Source organism: Pan paniscus, chromosome X, assembly GCF_029289425.2.
Source record: "Pan paniscus chromosome X, NHGRI_mPanPan1-v2.0_pri, whole genome shotgun sequence".
Classification (NCBI taxonomy): Eukaryota; Metazoa; Chordata; class Mammalia; order Primates; family Hominidae; genus Pan; species Pan paniscus.
In genome coordinates, this window is record NC_073272.2 from 80,374,574 (window position 1) to 80,399,944 (window position 25,371).

The 25,371-nt window shown below is 36.6% G+C and overlaps 1 non-coding gene and 1 pseudogene across 1 annotated transcript; both read left to right on the forward strand.

Moving 5' to 3' along the window:
* Positions 1-14,782: 14,782 nt before the first annotated feature.
* On the forward strand, positions 14,783-17,275 carry LOC129395255 (voltage-dependent anion-selective channel protein 1-like; annotated as a pseudogene).
* A 4,454-nt stretch (positions 17,276-21,729) lies between these two features.
* LOC112438540 (U6 spliceosomal RNA) lies at positions 21,730-21,836 on the forward strand. Its single transcript, XR_003026955.1, has one exon. It is a non-coding gene; the product is annotated as a U6 spliceosomal RNA (small nuclear RNA).
* Positions 21,837-25,371: the final 3,535 nt, after the last annotated feature.

Consider the following 25,371-nt stretch of genomic DNA (forward strand, 5'->3'; position numbering starts at 1 on the left):
GTGTCTTGGAGAGTAAACCTATGCTTCAAGTTCCAGGCAGTTTTCCAAGAAACTGAGCCCAGAAATATGGCTCCACAGCCACTCTGAACACCGGTGCCATGGATCCCAGTGCACCATGGCTGCCTGTGAGTCATGTCAGACCCAATTCCAACAGAGATTTCCTCAGCTAAGTCTACCATCTGTAAGGAATACAAGAAAAAACATCCCCAAAACCCTGGCCTTAATAATATACACAGCTACTGGCACTGCTGCAGCCTAGAACACTAAGCACATGCAGTTATCACTAATGTTTGTCACAACCGAAAAACCTGCACAGAGGCTACACCACTGCACACACATGAAACCAGAGCCACCACACCATACCCAAGCAGCACCTTCAAGCCCATTTGCAGGTGAAAATCTTCCCCTATGAAAGCCACTTTGTAAAATTTGGAAGAGGCCACTACACCACCAGATGCAGAGATACCAATGCAAGGACACCAGAAATGTAAAAAGGCAAGAAAAAATGACACCACCAAATGAACGTGATAATTCTCCAGTAACTCAAAGAAATGGAAATGTATGAATTGCCTGAAAAAAGAATTCAAAATAATAATCTTGAGGAAACTCAACAAGACACAAGAGAATACACATAGACAATTTACTGAAATCGAAAAGACAATTCATGATCTGAATGAGAAATTCAACAAAGGGATAGATATCACTAAAAGAAAACCCAGAAATCTTGAAGCTGAAAAATTCAATCAATAAAATAAGAAATACAACTGAGAGCTTCAGAAGCAGACTGGGTGAAGCCAAAGGAAAAAAAATCTATGAACTTGAACGCAGGCTTCTTGAAATGACTCAGTCAGGAAAAAAGAATGAAACAAATGTGAGGACATCCTATGGGACTTATGGGGCACCATTAAGTAAACAAGTATTTGCATTATGGGGGTTTCAGAGGAAAAGAGACAGAGAAATTGACAGAATGCTTATTTAATAAAATAATTGCCGAAAGCTTCTTAAGTCTCAAGAGAGATATGGATATTTAGATCCATGAAGCTAAAAAGTTTCCAAATAGCTTCAGCTCAAAGAGGTTCCCTCTGAAATACACAATAAGCAAACTGTCAAAAATCAAACACAAAGAGAATTTTAAAAGAAGCAAGTGTAGCTTCACAGCTGAATTCTATCAAACATTCAAAGAAAAGTTAATACCAATATTTCTTTAACTCTTTCAGAAAATAGAGCTGGAGGGAATACTACCAAACACATTTCATAAGGCGAGCATCACCTTGATACTGCAGCTGAAAAAAGACATAATTTAAAAAAGTAAGCATTACAGGCAAATTTCTCTAATGAGCAATAATAACACAAATCCTCATTAAAATATTAGCTGACCAAATCCACCTCATAAAAAAATTAGCTGACCAAATCCACTTCATAAAAAATATTAGCTGACCAAATCCACCTCATAAAAAAATAAATCCCAACTGGGATTTATTTCTGGCTTGCAAGTCTCATTTAACACACACAAATCAATCAATGTGATACACCACATTAATGGGTTGGAATATAGAAATCACATGATTATCTCAATTGACATAAAGAAAGCATTTGGCAAAGTCCAACATCTTTTCTTGATAAAAGCTCTCAACAGATTAGGTATAGAAGATTTCCTCAACATGATAAAGGTCACTTATGAAAAACCAACAGCTGACATTACAACCAATGGGGGAAAACTGAAAGCTTTTCCACTAAGATATGGTACAACAAAAGAAGGCCCACACTCACCAATTCTATTAAACATAGTACTGAAAGTACTTGCAATAACAATCAGAGAAGAAAAAGAAATAAAAGGTATCTAAATTAGAAACCAAAAAGTAAAACTATCTATTTGCAGATCATATAATCCTATATTTAAAAAAAACTCCAAAGATTACACAAGAAAAACTGTTAGAACTAATAATGACTTCAATAATATTGCAGAGTACAAAATTGAAATACAAAAATATGTAGCATTTTTATATATAAATAACAATCTAACAGAAAAAAGAAATAAAGAAAATAATTCCATTTATAATTGCATCAAAAATACCTAGGTTTAATCAAGGATGTAAAACAAATTGAAGTATACTTTGTGCTCACAGCTCAGAATGATTATTATTGTTAAAATGTCTATATTACCAAAAGTAATACACAGATTCAATGAAGTCCCTATCAAAATCCCAGTCATTCTTCACAAAAATTTAAAAAAATTCTAAAATTTGTATAGAGCCATAAAAGACTCCAAATAGCCAAAACAATTCTGAGAAAGAAAAACAAAGTTGGAGGCATCATACCTCCTAATTTAAATTATACTGCAAACCTATAGCAATCAAAACAGTATGAAACTGACATAAAAACAGACATATAGACTAGTGGAACAGGACAGAGGGCCCAGAAATAAACCCAAACATATTTGGTCAACTAATTTTTCACAAGGGCATCAAGAAGACACAATAAGGAAAGGATCATCTCTTCAATAAATGGTGCTGGGAAAACTGGATTTCCACATGCAAAAGTATAAAATTGCACCCTTATCTTGTGCCATACACAAAAATCAACTAAAAATAGATAAAAGACCTAAATATAAGATCAGAAACTATAAAACTCCTAGAAGAAAACATAAGAAAAAAGCTCCTGGACATTGGCCTTGACAACGATTTTTGGATATTACACCAAAAGCTCAGGCCATTAAGGCAAAAATAAAAGGGACTACATCAAACTAAGAACTTTGTGCACAGCAAGGGAAACAATAAAAAAAATGAAACATCAGTCTATTGATTGAGAAAAAAAATTGCAAACCATTTATCTGATAAGGGTGTTACATAGCCAAAATTCATAAAGAACTCCAATAACTCAATGGTGGAAAAACAAATAACTTAATTTTTTTAATGAACAAAAGATCTGAATAGATATTTCTCCTAAGAAGACAGAAAAAATGGCCAACAGTTATATGAAAAAAGTGCTCAATGTCATTAATCATAAGGGAAATGAAATCAAAACCATAATGATATATCGCCTCACACCTGTTAGGATGGCTATTATCAAAAAGTCAAAAGTTAACAAATGTTGGCAAGACTGTGGATTAAAGAGAACTCTTGTACACTGTTGGTGCAAATGTAGATTGGTACAGCCATCATGGAAAACACTATGAAGGTTCCTTAAAAAACTAAAAAGAGAACTGTCATATGACCCAGCAATCTGTCATTTCACCACATACTCAAAGAAAATGAAACCACCACCTCATAAAAATATCTGCAATCTCATGTTTGTTGCAGCACTAGCCACAGTGGGCAAGATATGAAAGCAATCTAAATATTCATCATTTAACAAATGGATAAAGAAACTGCTGTTAAGTATACACAAAGGGATATTATTCAGCTCTAAAAAGGAACAAGATGTTTCCACAACACAGATGAGCCTGGAGGACATTATGCTAAGTGAAATAAGCTAAGCTAGACACAGAAAGAAAAATACTGCATAATCTCACTTACATGTGGAATCTTTTAAAAATTCAAATATATAGGGATAAAAAATTAAAAAAAAAAAACGGTTACCAGGGATGGTGGTGTTGAGGGCAGAGAGTGGGTATGTAGGATGAACAAGTCTAGAGATCTAATGTACAACACAAGGACTATAAGTAACAAAATTATAATATGGGATTTATGCTAAATGAGTAGATTTTATCTGCTCATGCAACATAAACAAAATGGGTAACAATGTGAGATAATGGATATGTTAATTTGCTTCACTATGTAACCTTCTTACTATCTATATATATCCCATAACAAACATATTGTATACCCTAAATATACACAAAAAAATATATTCTTTAAAAAAAGAACAAAAGTCTTTAAAAGAGTTTTGTTTTTACTTGCCTACATCACCATTGACTCCTCCATCCACTCCAGTAAGGACTTTTCCACATCACTCCATTAAAAAATCTCTTGTTAAAGTCACTAATAACCTACATGTTACCAAATTTGATGTTCAGTTCTTAGTCCTCATCTACGTGTTACCAAATTTGATGTTCGGTTCTTAGTCCTCATCTAATTCTACCCATCAGCAGCATTTGACACAGCTGATTACCCACTTCTGCTTTAAACACTTTGTTTACTTGGTTTGTTTTTTGAGACATCTAGCACATTATAAGTTCTTAATATTTAATGAATTAGTAAATAAATGATGGAAAATTATAACATAGTGTTTCTCAGACTTGAGAACTCAAGAACGCCTAAGAATATATCTTTAGATGTCTCAGTTTTTTAAAAAATCACAATAAAATTTAAAAATTGTCAATTTATGTGATCTTTTGGTGCTAATTCTATCACTAAGAAACTGTAAACATGAATCCTAAAATCAATGAAATCATACAGCAGTTTCAATTACAAGAGGGTTATTCCAATGATTCAAAATATATTGTACAGACTCTATTCTAAATTATCAACAAAATAAAAATACAAACCTTACTCTCATAGAGGACTCTTAGACTTTGAAAATACATTGGTGGATCCCCAGAGATAACAGAAACTCTGCAGTTTGTGAAACAGTGGCACAGTGGTGATAACTCTTGAAGTCAGAAAACAATAATTTCATATTCCATCTCCACTAGTTATATGACTTTCCAGTGATTTTACTTATCTAATAATCTGTTTTCTTATTTTAAAATGGAAAAATTATGGTCATTGTTATTTACCTCATATGAGAGTTGTATGGATTACATGAGCTAATTTATGTAGAGAGCTAAGCACCTAGTAAATGGTCAAATAATGTCATCTCATTCTCACTCTGCCTCTATCTATCATCTCTCTGTTTTAAAATTATCTCTGTGTAAATGAACAAAGTTTTATCTCATATCTTAACCTTCTTGGAATTACAGTCTGATGTAGTTTGGATATTTGTTCCTGCCCAAATCTCATGTTGAACTACAATCCCCAGTTATGAAGATGGGTCTTGTGAGAAATGTTTGGATCATGGCAATAAATCCCTCATGGCTTGCTGCTGTCTTCATGATAGTGAACTCTCATGAGATCTGGTCATTTTAAAGTATGTGGCACCTCATCTGCCTACTCTCTCTCCATTGCCCCTGTTGTTGGCATGTGACATACCTTATCCCCCTTCACCTCCTGCCATGATATTAAGCTTCCTGAGGCCTCCCTAGAAGCGAGAAGCTGAGCAAATGCCAGCACCATGCTTCCTGTAAAACCCACATAACCATGAGCCAATTAAACCTCTTTTCTTTATAAATTACCCAGTCTCAGGTATTTCTTTATAGCAATGCAAGAATGGCTTTACACACAGTCCTTTTGAGAATCTGATGATTGTTAGACACCCTCTGTCCTAAAAATGCACATTTGCAGAAAATCTGAATAATGTTTGCCATAATTCTGAATCCCGTAAAGTTGTTCATAACTTCCTCCCAGGAAGCTCTCAAATTTCTAATGTAACTAACTAGAATATAAAATAAGTATTAAATTGTGACCCACAGAAGCCAGTTTTTCCTGAATTTACACATCTAAATGATGACAGAAGTCTAGCACTCAGGTTGTCAACATCAGGGATGCCCACTAAGAAATGACAGAGACTTGGACATTGCAGATTGGGGTACAAAAGAAACTCAATTATCAAGGTCAGAGTGGCACCTGTAGCAGATATAAGAAATGTGGCCAGTAAGTTACTGTCATAAACTTCCTTCTCTTCACCCTTCATTTACTCAAGCCTGCCCCGGAACTTGGGACTGAACTAAGTTCAAGTTATCCACAGGTAAACGTTTAGTAGTTAACATTTGGAAAAGTGGGAAATTTGGAAAATCAGTCATGTTATTTCATTGTACTTTAAAAAAAATTAGTGTTTTAATTTGTTCTATATTGGAAAATGTTTAAATTATTCAAAATACAAAAAAAAATTAAGTATCTCATAATGTCACTGGCCAGGGATGCCCAATGTTAACATTTTCGTCTATTTTATTTCATTTTTGTTTGCAAACATAAATAATTTTACATCATGTGGTCTCTAAACTGAAATTGATGTTTACCTTTGAGTCATGAAGAACATGAATTATGGTTAATACCAATGGCATGGATATAACTTTTCTAAGGAATAAAAGATTATTTAAATCGGACTAGTGATTTAAAGTCAATTTAACTTAAGAAAAAATAGCCCTAGTAGTAATTAAATTGATTTTAATTTATTCCCACATTTTTCTGGGGAAAATTATTACATAGTAGCCATAGTCAGTACCCAAGAAATCATAAAGATCATCCCCCTGGCAGTTACTAAGTTAAGACAGTGCAATTCTTACCTTCCAAGATCCTAATAATTGTGAATACTAATATATCAGCCTCCTTTGCATATTTTCATCATTAACATCACACCAGTTCTCTGATATTAATTTAGTCTAATAGAGGTCTTATGCAAAAACATATTGAAGAAAAATGCAAAGTACAGATGAGCATAGAAGCTGAATTTTGTAGAACACATGAAATCAGTATCTTATCTGCAAATCAGCCTACATTTGTAATAGATAATGTTAATATTATTATTTCAATTGTTAGAATATATAATAGTAGTAAATCAAGTCAGATTAACAGGCTGGTTATTCAGTTAAATATTAACAGAAACAAAAATAAATGTCGACTGGAACTGCAGTGATATGTGCATTTAGGAGATTCAAATGCACTAAATTAAAAGTAAAGAGGATTTAAAACAAGATATCTATAATGATTTCTGTGATTTACAAGAAGGTGAAAACATACATCAAAGTTAAATTTGATGATTTGGGAAAACAATCACACATAAAAATTTCTCTTTGGAAAATTATAATTTTGATGCGATTTTCATTCCTTGTAAGAAACAAGTGCAACATGGAGGGTTTAGTCAAACGACACATAGTTTTGTACAGGATAGTGCATGTGCAATACTATAGTTATCAATACTATATTGTACACTTAACAATACTATATTGTACACTGTAGTTAACAATATGCTATTTTGCACTTAAAGATTTCCTAAGAGGGCAGTAAATTTTATGTGAAGTTTTCATATCACAAAACAACTAATGATAATAATAATGAATAAAGAAATCAGAAGGCCGGGTGCGGTTGCTCATGACTGTAATCCCAGCACTTTAGGAGGCCAAGGCAGGCGGATCACAAAGTCAGGAGTTCGAGACCAGCCTGGCCAATATGGTGAAATCCCATTTCTACTAAAAATACAAAAAAAAAAAAAATTAGCCGGGCATGGTGGCACTGGCCTATAGTCCCAGCTGCTCTGGAGGCTGCGGCAGAAGAATCTCTTGAACCCAGGAGGCGGAGGTGGAAGTGAGCCAAGATGGTGCCACTGCATTCCAGCCTGGGCAACAGAGTGAAACTCCGTCTCAAAAAAAAAAAAAAAAAGAAAAAGAAAAAAGAAAGAAATCAGAAAAAAAATTTTGGAAGTGATGAATACATTTATGGCATAGACTGTGATGATGGTTTCAGAGCTTATACGTATTCGCAAACTTATCAAGTTATATGCATTAAATATATACAACATTTTGTATCTCAATCATACCTCAATACATTTTTAAAGAAACAGGGTGTTAATGGCTTTGTAGAATGAGTAAGAGAGGAGTCATTTCCACAATTTTTTAGAAAAGTTTCAGGAGGATTTGCATCGGGTCGTCTCTGTAAATCTGATAGAATTAGAATGTGAATCCATTTAATCCTGTTTTTGTTTCGTTGAGGGAATTTTTACTACTGCTTCTATCTCACTACTTTTTATTTGTGTGTTTGGGATTTCTATTTCTTCCTGATTCAATCTTGGAGAGTTGTATATTTCCAGGAATTTATCCATTTCCTCTAAGTTTTCAAGTTGTGAATATAGAGTTGCTCATAGTAGTCTAGAATGATCTTTTTTTTATTTGTATGGTATCAGTTATAAAGTCCTCTTTTTCATGTCATTTTTAATACAAACAAATTTAAAAGTTTTTTATTTTTATTTTATTTTATTTTTATGATACATAGTAGGTTTATATATTTATGGAATACATGAGATGTTTTGATACAGGCTTGCAATGTGAAATAAGCATATCATGGAGCATGGGGTATCCATCCCTTCAAGCATTTATTATTTGAGTTGGAAGCGATCCAATTGCACTCTTTGAGTTATTTTAAAATGTACAATTCAGGTATTATTGACTATATTTGTGCTATAAAATAGTAGGTTTTATTCATTCTTTCTAATTATTTTATACCCATTAACCATTTCCACACACCCCTCAACCCCATACTACTCTTCCTAGGCTCTGGTAACCTTTTTTCTACTCTCTTTGTCCATTACTTTAATTGATTTAATTTTTAGATCTGAAAAATAAGTGAAAACATGCAATGTTTATCTTTCTCCACCTGGCTTATTGCACTTAACATAATGATCTCCCATTCCATCCATGTTGTTGTGAATGACTGAATCTTATATTTTATGGCTGAATATTACTCCATTGTGTATATGTACCACAATTTCTTTATCCATTCATCAGTTGATAGAAACTTAGATTGCTTCCAAATCTTAGCTATTGTAAACAGTGCTGCAACAAACATAGGAGTGCAGATATCTCTTTGATATACAGATTTCCTTTCTTCTGGGTATACACCCAGCAGTGAGATTGCTGGAATCATATGGTAGCTCAACTTTTAGTTTTTAGAAAAACCTCCAAACTCTTCTTCATAGTAGTTGTACTAATTTACATTCCCACTAACTGTATACAATGCTTCCCTTTCCCCCATATCCTTGCCATCATGTTATTGTCTGTCTATTAAATATAAGCCACTTTAACTGGAGTGAGGTGATTTCTCATTGTAGTTTTGATTTGTGTTTCTTTGATAATCAATGATGCTGAGCACATTTTCATATACCTGTTTTCCAATATGTATGTCTTCTTATGATAAATGTCTATTCAAATTTTTGCCCATTTTTTTTATCAGATTATTAGACGTTTTCCTCTAGAGCTGTTCAAGCTCTTTATATATTCTGGTTATAACTCCCTTGTCACATGGCTATCTTGTAAATATTTTCCCCATTCTGTACATTTACTTTTCACTTTGTTGGTTGTATTTTTTGCAGTGCAGAAGCTTTTTAACTTAATGTGATCCCATTTGTCTATTTTTGCTTCGATTGGTTGTGCTTGTGGGATATTGCTCAAGAAACCTTTGCCCAGTCCAAACTCCTTGAGAGCTTCCACAAAGTTTTTTGTAATAGTTTCATACTTTGAGGTCCTAGGTTTAAGTATATAATCCAGTTTCATTAGACTTTTGTATATTTTGATATATAGGAGTCTAGCTTTATTGTTCTGCATATGGATATCCAGTTTTTCCAGCACCATTTATCTTAGAGACTATGTTTTACCCAATGTATATTCTCAGCACTTTTGTCAAAAATGAGTTCACATTAGGTGTGTAGATTTGTTTCTGGGTTCTCTATTGTTTTCCTTTGCTCTATGTGTCTGTTTTTATGCAAGTACCATGTTGTTTTGGTTACTATAGCTCTGTAGTATGATTTAAAGTTAGGTAATATGATTTCTCCAGTTATGTTCTTTTTGCTCAGGATAGCTTAGGCTATTCTGGGTCTTTTGTTGTTTCATATAAATCTTAGAATAGTTTTCTTCTATTTCTGTGAAGAATGTCATTGGTATATTGATAGGGATTGCATTGAATCTGTATATTGCTTTGAAAAGTAAGACCATTTAAACAATGTTTATTCTTGCAATCCATATACATAATTTTTTTTCTTTTTTTTTGGTGTCCTCTTCATTTTCTTTCATCAGTGTTTTATAATTTTTACTATAAAGATAATTTACTTCTTTGGTTAATTTTTTGATATTAAATTTTATTAGTAAATTTTATTGTAAATAGGATTAGTTTCTTGATTTCTTTTTCACATTGTTCACTGTTGGCATAATGAAATGTTAATGTTTTTTAATGTTGATTTTGTATCCTGCAACTTTATTAAATTTGTTTATCAGTTCCAATGATTTTCCTGTGGAGTCTTTAAGATTTTGCAAATATAAGATCACATTATCTAGATAATTTTAGTATTTAGTTTTCAATTTGGATGCCCTTTATATATTCCTCTTATTATATTGAATAACAATGTTGACAGTGGGTATCCTTGTCATGTCCCAGAACTTAGAAAAAAAATTTACGTTTTTCCCCATTCAGTAGGATAGATGCTAGCTGTGGGTCTGTCATATTTCTCTTTTATTACATTGAGTTATGTTCCTTCTATACCCAGTTTTTGAGGGCTTTTATCATGAAAAGATGTTGAATTTTATCAAATTTTATCAAATGCTTCTTCAGCATCAATTGAATGATTATACAGTTTCTATCTTTCATTTTGTTGATACGATGTATCCCATTCATTTATTTGCATATGTTAAACAATCCTTGCATTATAGGAATAAATCCCACTTGGTCTTTCTAATATGTTGTTGAATTCAGTTTGTTAGTATTTTGTTGAGAATTTTTGCATCAATATCATCAGAGATATTGGCCTGTAGTTTACTTTTCTTGATGTGTCTTTGTCTGGTTTTGGTATCAGGGTAATACTGGCTTCACAGAAACGGTTTGGTTTTCTTCTAGGGTTTTTATGGTTTTAGGTTTTACATTTAAATCTTTAATCCATCTTGAGTTAATTTTTGTGTAACATGTAAGAAAGGAGTCCAGCTTCAGTTTTCTGCATATGGCTACCCAGTTTCTTGGATTTCTACAAGAAAAACTATAAAACACTGCTCAAAGAAATCATAGATGACACAAACAAATGAAAACACATCTCGTGCTCATGCATGGGTAGAATCCATATTGTGAAAATGACCATACTGCCAAAAGCAATCTATGAATTCAATTCAATTCCCATCAAAATGCCATCACCATTCTTCACAGAACTAGAAAAAAAATCTTAAAATTTTTATGGAACAAAAAGAGCCCAAATAGCCAAAGCAAGACTAAGCAAAAGAACAAGTCTGGAGGGACCACATTATCTGACTTCAAACTATACCAAGAGGCTATAGTCACTAAAACAGTATGGTACTGATATAAAAATAGACACATAGATGAATGCAACGGAAGAGAGAACCCAAAAATAAAGCCAAATACTTACAGCCAACTGAACTTTGACAAAGAAAACAAAAACATAAAGTAGGGAAAGGACATCCTATTCAACAAATGGTGCTGGGATAATTGACAAGCCACATGTAGAAGAATGAAACCATATCCTCATCTCTCACCTTATACAAAAATCAAATCAAGATGGATCAAAGACTTAAATCTAAGACATGAAACCTTACAAAATTGTAGGATATAACGTCAAAAAAACTCTTCTAGACATTGGCTTAGGCAAAGAGTTTATGACTAAGAACCCAAAAGGAAATGCAACAAAAACAAAAATAAATAGATGGGACTTAATTAGACTAAAAAGCTTCTGCACAGCCAAAAAAATAATCATCAGTAGAGTAAACAGACAATCCACAGAGTGGGAGAAGATCTTTCCAAACTGCATCTGAAAACAGACTAGTGTCCAGAATCTACAAGGAATTCAAATCAGCAAGAAAATATAAAACAATCCCATCAAAAGTTGGCTAAGGACATGAATAGACAATTCTCATAAAAAGATATACACATGGTCAATAAACATATGAAAAAATGCTCAACATCACTAATTATCAGGGAAATGTAAATCAAAACCACAATGTTTTACCACCTTACTATTGCAAGAATGTTCATAATTAAAAAAATAAAAAAAGAATAGATGTTGACATAGAGGTAGTGAAAAGATAACACTTTTACACTGCTGGTGGGAATGTAAACTACTACCACTATGGAAAACAGTATGGGGATTTCTTAAGGAACTAGAAGTAGAACTACCATTTGATCCAGCAATCCCACTACCGGTTATTTATCCAGAGGAAAAGAAGTCATTACATGAAAAAGACATTTGCACATGCATGTTTGTAACAGCACAATTCACAATTGCAAAAATATGGACCCAGCCGAAACGCCCATAATTCAAGTGTATAAAGAAAATATGGTATACATACACCATGCAATACTACCCAGCCATAAAAATGAATGAAATAATGGCATTCACAGCAACCTGAATGGAGTTGAAGGTCATTATGCTAAGTGAAGTAACTCAGGAATGTAAAACCAAACATAGTATGTTCTCACTTATAAGTGGGAGCTAAAGTTATGAGTACACAAAGTCCTGAGAATGATATAATGGACTTGGGGGACTCAAGGGAAAGGGTGGGAGGGGTTGTGGGATACAAGACTACACATTGGGTACAGTGTACACTGCTTGGGTAATGGATGCACCAAAATCTCACAAATCACCACTAAAGAACTTATCCATGTAACCAAACACCATCTGTTCCCCCAAAACTGACCACTTTGCTATTTTGTCTTATTTTTATTATTCCAGCAATTATATGAGATAATTTTTACTATCACACTTCGCATATGAGGAAACAGAATAGACAGTTTAAATCTCTTGCCGGAAATTACATTGTTGATAAATAGTTGAACCTAGATATAAACTCAGATCTGTTTAAGTCTGAAATCTATACTCTTTCCAGTGTGTTTTTCTGCTTCTCATAATTTAGGGTTGTGAAATTATGACAAAAGTTACAGAAGAGGAAAAGAAAGTAGCTAGGTTCAAAAGTCACGAATTTACTAATAACAATATTATATATTGAGCAGTTACTATAAGACAGGCACTCTTTAATGCATATTTCATTACACTTTTCCAATCCCAAGAGAATGGTATTATTATTACTCTTTTATAGATGAAGGAACTGAGGGAGAAAACAGTTATGCACTGAACTTTAGTTTGTACAACTAGCGAACAGTAATAGCAGAGTTTTAAACCTAAGTTTGACAGAATCTAGAGACCACGCTCTGTAGAAAAAAAAAGTGCTTCACTGGAAAACAATCCATTTTCTAGACTCTAGAGAACACCTCTCTGAGTTTTCTGATTCTAAAAGCTATTTTATAACTCTGTAAACTGTAAACAAATGGTAACAATGAAAAATACTTCTTATTTATGGATTTGCAAATTCTGTCTATCCAGAAGTCCAAATAACTTCTCTTTTTTGGTCCCTCATCCTACTAGAAAAAAGCAGTTTTGCTTCCATTTGAACATTTATTTTAATTTTTCTGATCTTTAAATTTATTTGTTCTTCAGAGTCTCTTTCGAACCAGTAGTCATATCTGTGTTGTTTCCTCATGGCTAAATGAAATATATAACATATTTGTATGACATTCATGATTTTACTTTTTTTTTTGAAAATTGTCTCTTAACAGTTTTCCAGAGATGCCTAGTGAGTTCTTCTAATGGAACCAAGCAAACTTAACGAGAGAAGTGCACCTCATAAGCGGTTTAAGCCCAGACCAGTCTTTCTTGGCTTCTAAAGCTGACTCCAAATTGGCAATATAGCACTGCTGACTTTCTTTTTGTTGTTATTGTTGTTTTGAGACAGAGTCTCAATCTGTCACCCAAGCTGGAGTGCAGTGGTGCGATCTCAGCTCACTGAAACCTCCACTTCCCAAGCTCAAGCTATTCTCCAGCCCTAGCCTCCAGAGTAACTGGGATTACAGGCATGAGCCACCAAAGCCTGGCTAATTTTTGTATTTTTTGTACAGATGGGGTTTCACCATGTTGCCCAAGCTGGTATTGTACCCCTGAGCTCAAAGCAATCCTTCTGCCATGGCCTCCCAATGTGCTGGGATTACAGGCGTGAGCCACCACTCCTCGCCAGCACTGCTGACTTCCTATTTATCTAGTTTTGATCTTCATCTTTACTAATTTTGTGTTTTGATTCCATTTGTTTTTGTTCATTTGTGGCTAATAAGTTATGTATCATAGCTAGGAGTAATTACTGGGAATTTGGTTTTATAGTCTGACCATACATGAGGAATTTGATTTTGTACTCTTATCAATGATATGTGTAAGTGGATTAAATGTTTATAATATCTATGTTGGGTGAGAGACAACAGGGAATCGTATTTGTTAGTTTTTTTTTTTTCAATTTGTTGTCTTGTCTGTCTATTTTAATTAAGTTCAAATAATTAGGAATTTTTTTGTCTAACAGGAAGGGGACTAGCTCTTTGATATCTAGACTGGCGATTTTTTGTGTTTCTGTGTTTATTCTTAATTAATATCTGAAATTTTTGTTTATTTATTTGTTTTCTTGAGACAGGGTTTTTATCTGTTTCCCAGGCTGGAGTGGTGTGGCACAATCACGGCTCACTGCAGCCTCGATCTCCTGGGCTCAAGCAATCCTCAGCCACCTAAGTAGCTGAGACTACAGGCGTGCACCACCAAGCCAGGCTAATTTAAAATTTTTTTTGTAGAGTTGTGGTCTCACTATGTTGCTCAGGCTGTTCTCAAACTTCTGAGCTCAAGTGATTCTCTTGCCTTGGTCTCCCACAGTGCTAGAATTATAGGTGTGAGTCACTGCTTTTGGCCACATGGCTGAAATTTTGGAATAGAAGCTGTAAACCCCTCTGTGTCTGCATATTTATGTGCCTGTAATTTATAAAGATCTTGACCTCCCATGTGAGCGTGTGATTTTCTACCTTCAGATGTTGTTAATAAATTATTATATTATTTCTAACACAATAAATAAAAGCAAGTAATGTTTACCTTAAAAAATAAATTATATCATAAAGTTACTTAAGTTAAAAGGACCTCCCTGCCTCCACGCTGCAGCCCCTGCCGTAGCCGCCCCTGAGCCCGCCACCACCGCCTCTGAGCAGAAGATGGCTGTGCCACCTACGTATGCTGATCTTGGCAAATCTGCCAGGGATGTCTTCACCGAGGGCTATGGATTTGGCTTAATAAAGCTTGATTTGAAAACAAAATGTGAGAATGGATTGGAATTTACAAGCTCAGGCTCAGCCAACACAGACCACCACCAAAGTGACGGGCAGTCTGGAAACCAAGTACAGATGGACTGAGTATGGCCTCACGTTTACAGACAAATGGAACACCGACAATACACTAGGCACCAAGATTACTGTGGAAGATCAGCTTGCACGTGGACTGAAGCTGACCTTCGATTCATCCTTTTCACCTAACACTGGGGAAAAAAATGCTAAAATCAAGACAGGGTACAAGCGGGAGCACATTAACCTGGGCTGCGACATGGTTTTCGACATTGCTGGGCCTTCCATCCGGGGTGCTCTGGTGCTGGGTTACGAGGGCTGGCCGGCCGGCTATCAGATGAATTTTGAGACTACAAAATCCCGAGTGACCCAGAGCAACTTTGCAGTTGGCTACAAGACTGATGAATTCCAGCTTCACACAAATGTGAATGACGGGAGAGAGTTTGGCGGCTCCATTTACCAGAAAGTGAGCAAGAAGTTGGAGACCACCGTCAATCTTGCCTGGACAGCAGGAAACAGTAACACGCGCTTCGGAATAGCAGCCAAGTATCAGATTGACCCTGACGCCTGCTTCTCGGCTAAAGTGAACAACTCCAGCCTGATAGGTTTAGGATACACTCAGACTCTAAAGCCAGGTATCAAACTGACACTGTCAGCTCTTCTGGATGGCAAGAACGTCAATGCTGGTGGCCACAAGCTTGGTCTAGGACTGGAATTTCAAGCATAAATGAATACTGTACAATTGTTTAATTTTAAACTATTTTGCAGCATGGCTACCTTCAGAATTTAGTGTTATCTTTTAATGTTGGGATGCAAGTATTGCTAAATATGTTACCCCTCCAGGTTAAAGATGATTCAGCTTTAAGATGTTACCCTTCCAGAGGTACAGAAGAAACGCATTTCCAAAAAAGGTTCTTTCAGTGGTAGACTCGGGGAGAACTTGGTGGCCCCTTTGAGATGCCAGGTTTCTTTTTCATCTAGAGATGGCTGCAAGTGGAAGCTGATAATATGTAGGCACTTTGTAAATTCATATTGAGTAAATGAATGAAATTGTGATTTCCTGAGAATCGAACCATGGTTTCGTAACCCTAATTGATGAGAGGCTTGCTGCTTGATGGTGTGTACAAGCTCACCTGAATGGGACTTTTTTAGACAGATCTTCATGTCCTGTTCCCACCCCAGTTCATCATCATCTCTTTTACACCAAAAGGTCTGCAGGGTGTGGTCACTCTTTCTTTTGTGCCATTTTGGGGTGGAGAAGGTAGATGTGATGAAACCAATAATTCAGGACTTATTCCTTCTTGTGTTGTGTTTTTTTTGCCCTTGCACCAGACTATGAAATAGCTTCCAGGAGCTCCAGCTATAAGCTTGGGAGTGTCTGTGTGATTGTAATCACATGGTGACAGCACTCAGAATCTAAATTGGACTTCTGCTGTATTCTCACCACTCAATTTGTTTTTTAGCAATTTAATGGGTACATTTTAGAGTCTTCCATTTTGTGTGGAATTAGATCCTCCCCTTCAAATGCTGTAATTAACATCACTTAAAAAAACTTGAAAAAAATGTTGAAACCTCAAAAAAAATAAATAAAAGGACCTCTATTCTGTATGGCTTACACAGATAAATAAATGCTTATATAAATTAAATATTTCTAAAATTCCAAGAAATTAAGGAAACTGAGTATTTAAGATTTTCAGTGTGCTAAAAATGCATGCTTGAAGAATCCAACTTAGAAACATTTTACAAATCATAGCTTCTGCACCATTGAATCATGCTTGACAGGTGGAGAGCTCCAATGTGGTGGTCCCTACAGCTGTGCACCAGCCGGCATGTTCCCTCCCTATACTGCAGGTTTCCCTGAACCCACAGCAATTCCCCACATCAGTTTGCTGGTGTGTGTCAGCACAGGCGGATTTTGCTTTACTTGCCCTGCCAGCACGTGGGAGTGCCGTAGCCCCACGACCCCTGCAGACCACCATTGTAGATGGAGCCTTGGTGGACACAGAGCCAGCAAGCTCCACCCCACCAGTTCCCCAATCTTGTGGCTAATGCTGCCCAGAGAACGGGGTCTCCTCCCACACCCTGAGCCATCACTCCTACTTGCAGGGCACAGAGAAGGCACCCAGACCTGCACTGGCCAGCAGCCTGCCCCAAACCAACATCACCTCCAGTGCAACAGCACACACAGTCTCCCTCAGAGGCCCCCCACTACTCCTTAACTGCCTTCCCTTTGTCACTGTGATGAACTCCTTCAGGGAGGCTGGCACCCCTGCATCCACTAACATTGGGCTAGAGCTCCTGCACCTCAGTCCTCCAGCTGCAGTAGCCTCCAAACCTTGAGTAGTCAGAGAACAATGCCGGGGCCTAATACAAGTCCCCTAGAGTTAGAGCATGCAGTCCAGGAGTTGGAAGCTGAATGTTGGCCCCATAAGATCGTCCAGAAATGAAGCCAGTTGGCTGAATCCACCTTATACAACAATCAAACCCTGAAGGTCATCAAATAGGATAAAATTTTAAAGACCATCTAAAGGTCAACAACCTCAAAAATTGAAGGTAAATAAGTCTACAAAGATGAGAAAGAATCAGTGCAAGAATGCTGAAAACTCAAAAAGTCAGAATACTTTCTTTATTTCAAATGACCGCATCACCTCTCTACCAAGGGTTTGGAACCTGGCTGAGTCTGAGATGACTGAAATGACAGAAGTAGAATTCAGAATAAGTGATAAGAAAGGAGTTCACTGAATTACAGGAGTGCATGGTAACCCAATGCAAGAAAACTAAAAATCATGGTAAAACATGGCAGGAGTTGACATACAAAATAGCCAGTATAGAGAAGAACATAACCAACCTGATAGAGCTGAAGAACACACTACAGAACTTCATAATGCAATCACAAGTATTATTGCAGAATAAACCAAGTGTAGGAAAGAATCTCAGAGCTTGAACACTGTCTTTTTAAAATAAGACAAGCAGACAAGAATAGAGAAGGAAAGAGAGAATTCAAATAAACACAATTAGAAATGACAAGAGGGATATTACCACTGACCCCACAGAAATACAAACTACTATTGAAGAATATTATGAATACCCATATGCACATAAACTAGAAAATCTAGACACAATGGATAAATTCCTGGACACATAAACCTTCCTAAGACTAAACCAGAAATAAATTGAATCCTTGGACACACCAATAATGAGCTTTGAAATTAAGGCACTAATAAGTAGCCTACCAACGACAGCAAAAAAGAGGTCAGGACGAGACAGATTCACAGCTAAATTTTACCAGATGTTCAAAGAAGAGCTGGTACCATTCCTACTGAAACTATTCCAAAAAATTGAGGAGGAGGGACTTTTCCCTAACTCATTCTATGAGACCAGTATCATCTTGATACCAAAACCTGGCAGAGATACAACAAAAAAAGAACTTCGGGCCAATATATTTGATAAACATCGATGCAAAAATTCTCAAAAGACTATTTGCAAACCACATGCAGCAGCACATCAAAAAGCTAATTCACCATGGTCAAGTAGGCTTCATCCCTGGGATGCAAAATTGATTTAACACGTGCAAATCAATAAATGTGATTCATCACATAAACAGAACTAAAGACAAAACCACTTAATTATCCCAGTAGATTCAGAAAAGGCTTTTAATAAAATTCAACACCTCTTTATGTTAAAAACTCTCAATAAACTATTAAAGGAACATACCACAAAATAATAAGAGCCATATATGACAAATCCACAGCCAACATCACACTGAATGGGCAAAAGCTGGAAGCATTCCTCTTGAAAACCTGCACAAGACAAGGATGTCCTGTCTCACCACTCCTTCAACCTAGTATTGGAAGTTATGGCTAGGGCAATCAGACAGAAAAAAACACATCCAAACAGGAAGAGAGGAATTCGAACTATCTCTGTTTGCAGATGACATGATCCTATATCTAAGAAACCTCATAGTCTTGTCCCAAAAGCTCCTCCAGCTGATAAACAACTTCAGCAAAGTTGTCCGATACAAAATTAATGTACAAAAATCACTAGCATCCTTATATGCCAACAACAGCGAAACTGAGAGCCAAATCAGGAATGAATTCCCATTCATAATTGTCACACACACACAAAAAAATTACCTAGTAATACAGCTAACTAAGGAAGTGAAAGATTTCTACAAGGAGAACTACAAACCACTGCTCCAAGAAATCAGAGATGGCACAAACAGATGGTAAAACATTCCATGCTCATGGATAGGGAGAATCAATATTATTAAAATGTCCATACTGCCCAAATAAATTTATAGATTCAGTGCTATGTCTATGAATCTACCAATGACATTCTTCACAGAACTAGAAAAGACTATTTTAAAATTCATATAGAAACAAAAAAAGCCCTAATACCCAAGGCAATCTTAGCAAAAAGAACAAAGCTGGAGGCATCAATTTACCTGACTTCAAACTACACTACAGAGCTACAGTAACCAAAACAGCATGGTACTGGTACAAAACCAGACACATAAATCAATAGAACAGAATAGAGAACCCAGAAATAAGAACACACACATACAATCATAAGATCTTTGACAAACCTGAAGAAGACAAGTAACGGGGACAGGATTCCTATTCAATAAATGGTGCAGCAATAAATGGCTAGTCATAAGCAGAAGACTAAAACTGCATACAAATCCAAGTTTACATAATTTAGCTAATACTTTGGCAAACCAGAGCAGTTTAATAATTTTGCCTGTATAAAATAGCCATGTCTTTTTCTCTGATTAATCAGCGTTAAGTATAATACAAGTATACATTTCCATTCTACATGGGTATGTTTTTCCTAGACTTATGCAGGTTTACTGATCAATTAAACTAGCATTACTTAATGTTTAAGATTATGACATATGTAAATTTGCATTTAACCAAATTAAATCATTATTCTGATTAACTATGTTTCAATAGTATTTATGCTTTGCAGTATGTCAGCTTCCAGATAATTTTCTAGATCTTTAGGTAACTTAAAACCTTGGACTCATACTGAATTGAGTTAATCAATGGATTCACTAGATGTCTACATCATTTCTAAATAAAATAAAACATACCCCACTAACGTTTTTATTTTTTATTTTATAGAGATGGGTTCTCACTATGGTGCCAAGGCTGGTCTCAAATTCCTGGGCTCAAGTGCTCCTCCCACCTTGGCCTCCCAAGGTGCTGGGATCACAAGTGTGAGCCACTGCACATGACCGCAAAACTGTATCTTTAGGTCATGATAATATGCTCATTCTTGCCACTTTGAAATGCTGTATATGAGATGTGGGTGGCTTTAAAATGTGTGTTATGCATATCCATGAACTCTCCTACTCTGCTATATGCTGGTGTGTGGCAGGCCATTCTTGGTTACCCACCCCTCAGTTTTCTTTGTGAAATAGAAGTTACTTTGGTTAAAAATGATAGGTAATATAAATGTTTGAGACTATATTTAAGAACAATAGTTTTAGAGAAATATGATTGTGTACATGCTTCTGTTTCTCATGGACACTATTAATATGATCCCAAAGCAGCAGTTCTCAGAGGATTTTTGTTTTGTTTTGTTTTTGTTTCTAAACTTCTTTATACTCTTTGTGATGGTTAATACTGAGTATCAACTTGATTGAATTGAAGAATGTATTGTTCCTGGGTGTGTCTGGGAGGGTGTTGCCAAAGTAGATTAACATTTGAGTTAGTGACTTCAAGAGGCAAACCCACCCTCAATCCAGGTGGGCACTATCTAATCAGCTGCCAGCACGGCTAGGATAAAAGTAGGCAGAAGAATGTGGAAGGACTAGACTGGCTTGAGTCTTCTGTCCTCCATCTTTCTCCCTTGCTGGATACTTCCTGTCCTTGAACATCAGACTCCAAATTCTTCAGCTTTTGTACTCTTGGACTGACATCAGTGATTTGCCAGGGCCTTCTCTGGCCTTCAGCCACAGACTGAAGGCCACACTACTGGCTTCCTTAATTTTGAAGTTTTGTGACTTGGACTGGTTTCCTGGTTCCTCAGCTTGCAGACACCCCATTGTGGGACTTCACCTTGTAATCATGAGTCAATTCTCCTAATCAACTTCCTTTTACATATTCGTCTATCCTATTAGTTCTGTCTCTTTAAAGAACCCTGACTAATACACTCTTTGAATGTATTGAGGTCTCCAAGGAACATTGTTTTATGAGTTATTTCTTCAAATATTTACCATATTAAAAATTGAAACTAAGAAAAAATTTAATTGCTTCTTTATTGATTCATTTGAAGTTATCAATGATGAATATATTGCATGTTAATAACATCTTAGTAATATTATGAAATTAGTCCTGACCTCACAGACCTCCAAAATAAAGTAGTGTCAGTCTGTTCCAGAAAATGAAAGAGCATAATGAAAGTGCAAACTTGGAAGGCAATTTTTGTTTGACTTGTTTTATAATGTGTGAGTCTGAAAAGCTATTACATGTTTTAATATCTCAGCAAAGTTTTCTCAATTTTGATAGGCTTCATTTCCTTGGTTTGCTATTTATTGTCTTTAACCTAGATAGGAAAGATTTTGCATCTTACTAAAATAATTCTCTGTGCTTTATGTTGATTTGATAAATTTTTATATGACATACTATTTTATTTTAACTGTTTTTAAGTGTACAATAGGTAGTCATATTTTTTAACCATATAATTTTTGGGGGTATCCATTCCCTCAAGCATTTATTCTTAGTGTTACAAACAATCCATTTACACTCTCTATTTTAAAATGTACAATTATGTTGTTATTGACTATATTGTGCTTGCTTCGGCAGCACGTATACTAACGTTGGAATGCTACAGAGAAAATTAGTGTGGTCCCTATGCAAGGATGACATGCAACTTCATGAAGTGTTGAATATTAGTAATTTAAAATCTTTTTAAAAAGTTATTATGGGGGTGGAGCCAAGATGGCCGAATAGGAACAGCTCCAGTCTACAGCTCCCAGTGTGAGCGATGCAGAAGACGGGTGATTTCTGCATTTCCAACTGAGGTACTGGGTTCATCTCACAGGGTAGTGCCAGACAGTGGGTGCAGGACAGTGGGTGCAGTGTGTGAGCCGAAGCAGGGTGAGGCATTGCCTCACCCAGGAAGCACAAGGGGTCAGGGAATTCCCTTTCCTAGTCAAAGAAAGGGGTGACAGACGGCACCTGGACAATTGGGTCACTCCCACCCTAATACTATGCTTTTCCAACAGGCTTCACAAACGGCCCACCAGGAGATTATATCCTGCGCATGGCTTGGAGGGTCCTACGCCCACGGAGCCTCGCTCATTGCTAGCACAGCAGTCTGAGATCAAACTGCAAGGTGGCAGTGAGGCTGGGGGAGGGACGTCAGCCATTGCTCAGGCTTGAGTAGGTAAACAAAGCAGAAGGGAGGCTCGAACTGGGTGGAGCCCACCACAGCTCAAGGAGGCCTGCCTGCCTCTGTAGGCTCCACCTCTGGGGGCAGGGCACAGACAAACAAAAGACAGCAATAACCTCTGCAGACTTAAATGTCCCTATCTGACAGCTTTGAAGAGAGTAGTGGTTCTCCCAGCAGGCAGCTTGAGATCTGAGAACGGGCAGACTGCCTCCTTAAGTGGATCCCTGACTCCTGAGTAGCCTAACTGGGAGGCACCCCCAAGTAGGGGCAGACTGACAACTCACACGGCCGGGTACTCCTCTGAGACAAAACTACCAGAGGAAGGATCAGGCAGCAGCATTTGAGGTTCCCCAATATCCGCTGTTCTGCAGCCACCGCTGCTGATACCCAGGCAAACAGGGTCTGGAGTGGACCTCCAGTAAACTCCAACAGACCTGCAGCTGAGGGTCCTGATGGTGAGAAGGAAAACTAACAAAAAGAAAGGACATCCACAGCAAAAACCCATCTGTACGTCACCATCATCAAAGACCAAAAGTAGATAAAACAACAAAGATGGGGAAAAAACAGAGCAGAAAAACTGGAAACTCTAAAAAGCAGAGTGCCTCTCCTCCTCCAAAGGAACACAGCTCCTCACCAGCAACAGAACCAAGCTGGACGGAGAATGACTTTGATGAGTTGAGAGAGGAAGTCTTCAGAAGATCGAACTACTCCAAGCTAAAGGAGGAAGTTTGAACCAATGGCAAAGAAGATAAAAACTTTGAAAAAAATTAGACGAATGGCTAACTAGAAGAATCAATGCAGAGAAGTCCTTAAAGGACTTGATGGAGCTGAAAACCATGGCACAAGAACTACGTGACGAATGCACAAGCCTCAGTAGCCGATGTAATCAACTGGAAGAAAGGGTATCAGCGATGGAAGACGAAATGAATGAAATGAAGTGTGAAGAGAAGTTTAGAGAAGAAAGAATAAAAAGAAATGAACAAAGCCTTCAAGAAATATGGGACTATGTGAAAAGACCAAATCTACGTCTGATTGGTGTACTTGAAAGCGATGGGGAGAATGGAACCAAGTTAGAAAACACTCTGCAGGATATTATCCAGGAGACCTTCCCCAATCTAGCAAGGCAGGCCAACATTCAAATTCAGGAAAAACAGAGAGTGCCACAAAGATAGTGCTCAAAAAGAGCAACTCCAAGACACATAATTGTCAGATTCACCAAAGTTGAAATGAAGGAAAAAATGTTAAGGGCAGCCAGAGAGAACGGTTGGGTTACCCTCAAAGGGAAGCCCATCAGACTAACAGCTGATTTCTTGGCAGAAACTCTACAAGCCAGAAGAGAGTGGGGGCCAATATTCAACATTCTTAAAGAAAAGAATTTTCAGCCCAGAATTTCACATCCAGCCAAACTAAGCTTCATAAGTGAAGGAGAAATAAAATATTTTACATACAAGCAAATGCTGAGAGATTTTGTCACCACCAGGCCTGCCCTACAAGAGCTCCTGAAGGAAGCACTAAACTTGGAAAGGAACAACCGGTACCAGCCACTGCAAAAACCTGCCAAATTGTAAAGACCATCAAGGCTAGGAAGAAACTGCATCAACTAACGAGCAAAATAACCAGCTAACATCATAATGACAGGATCAAATTCACACATAACAATACTAACCTTAAATGTAAATGGGCTAAATGCTCCAATTAAAAGACACAGACTGGCAAATTGGATAAAGAATCATGACCCATCAGTGTGCTGTATTCAGGAAACCCATCTCACATGCAGAGACACACATAGGCTCAAAATAAAGGGATGGAGGAAGATCAACCAAGCAAATGGAAAACAAAAAAAGGCAGGGGTTACAATCTTAGTCTCTGATAAAATAGACTTCAAAGCAATAAAGATCAAAAGAGACAAAGAAGGCCATTACATAATGGTAAAGGGATCAATTCAACAAGAAGAACTAACTATCCTAAATATTTATGCACCCTATACAGGAGCACCCAGATTCATAAAGCAAGTCCTGAGTGACCTACAAAGAGACTTAGACTCCCACACAATAATAATGGGAGATTTTAACACCCCACTGTCAACATTAGACAGATCAACGAGACAGAAATTTAACAAGGATATCCAGGAATTGAACTCAGCTCTGCACCAAGCAGACCTGATAGACATCTACAGAACTCTCCACCTCAAATCAACAGAATATACATTCTTCTCAGCACCACAACACACCTATTCCAAAATTGACCACACAGTTGGAAGTAAAGTACTCCTCAGCAAATGTAAAGGAACAGAAATTATAACAAACTATCTCTCAGACCACAGTGCAATCAAACTAGAACTCAGGATTAAGAAACTCACTCAAAACCACTCAACTACATGGAAACTGAACACCCTGCTCCTGAATGACTACTGGGTACACAATGAAATGAAGGCAGAAATAAAGATGTTCTTTGAAACCAACGAGAACAAAGACACAACATACCAGAATCTCTGGGACACATTCAAAGCAGTGTGTAGAGGGAAATTTATAGCACTAAATGCCCACAAGAGAAAGCAGGAAAGATCCAAAATTGACACCCTAACATCACAATTAAAAGAACTAGAAAAGCAAGAGCAAACACATTCAAAAGCTAGCAGAAGGCAAGAAATAACTAAGATCATAGCAGAACTGAAGGAAATACAGAGACAAAAAAACCCTTCAAAAAATCAATGAATCCAGGAGCTGGTTTTTTGAAAAGATCAACAAAATTGATAGACCATTAGCAAGACTAATAAAGAAGAAAAGAGAGAAGAATGAAATAGATGCAATAAAAAATGACAAAGGGGATATCACCACTGATTCCACAGAAATACAAACTACCATCAGAGAATATTATAAACACCTCTACGCAAATAAACTAGAAAATCTAGACGAAATGGATAAATTCCTCGACACATATACTCTCCCAAGACTAAACCAGGAAGATGTTGAATCTCTGAATGGACCAATAACATGCTCCGAAATTGAGGCAATTATTAATAGCTTACCAACCAAAA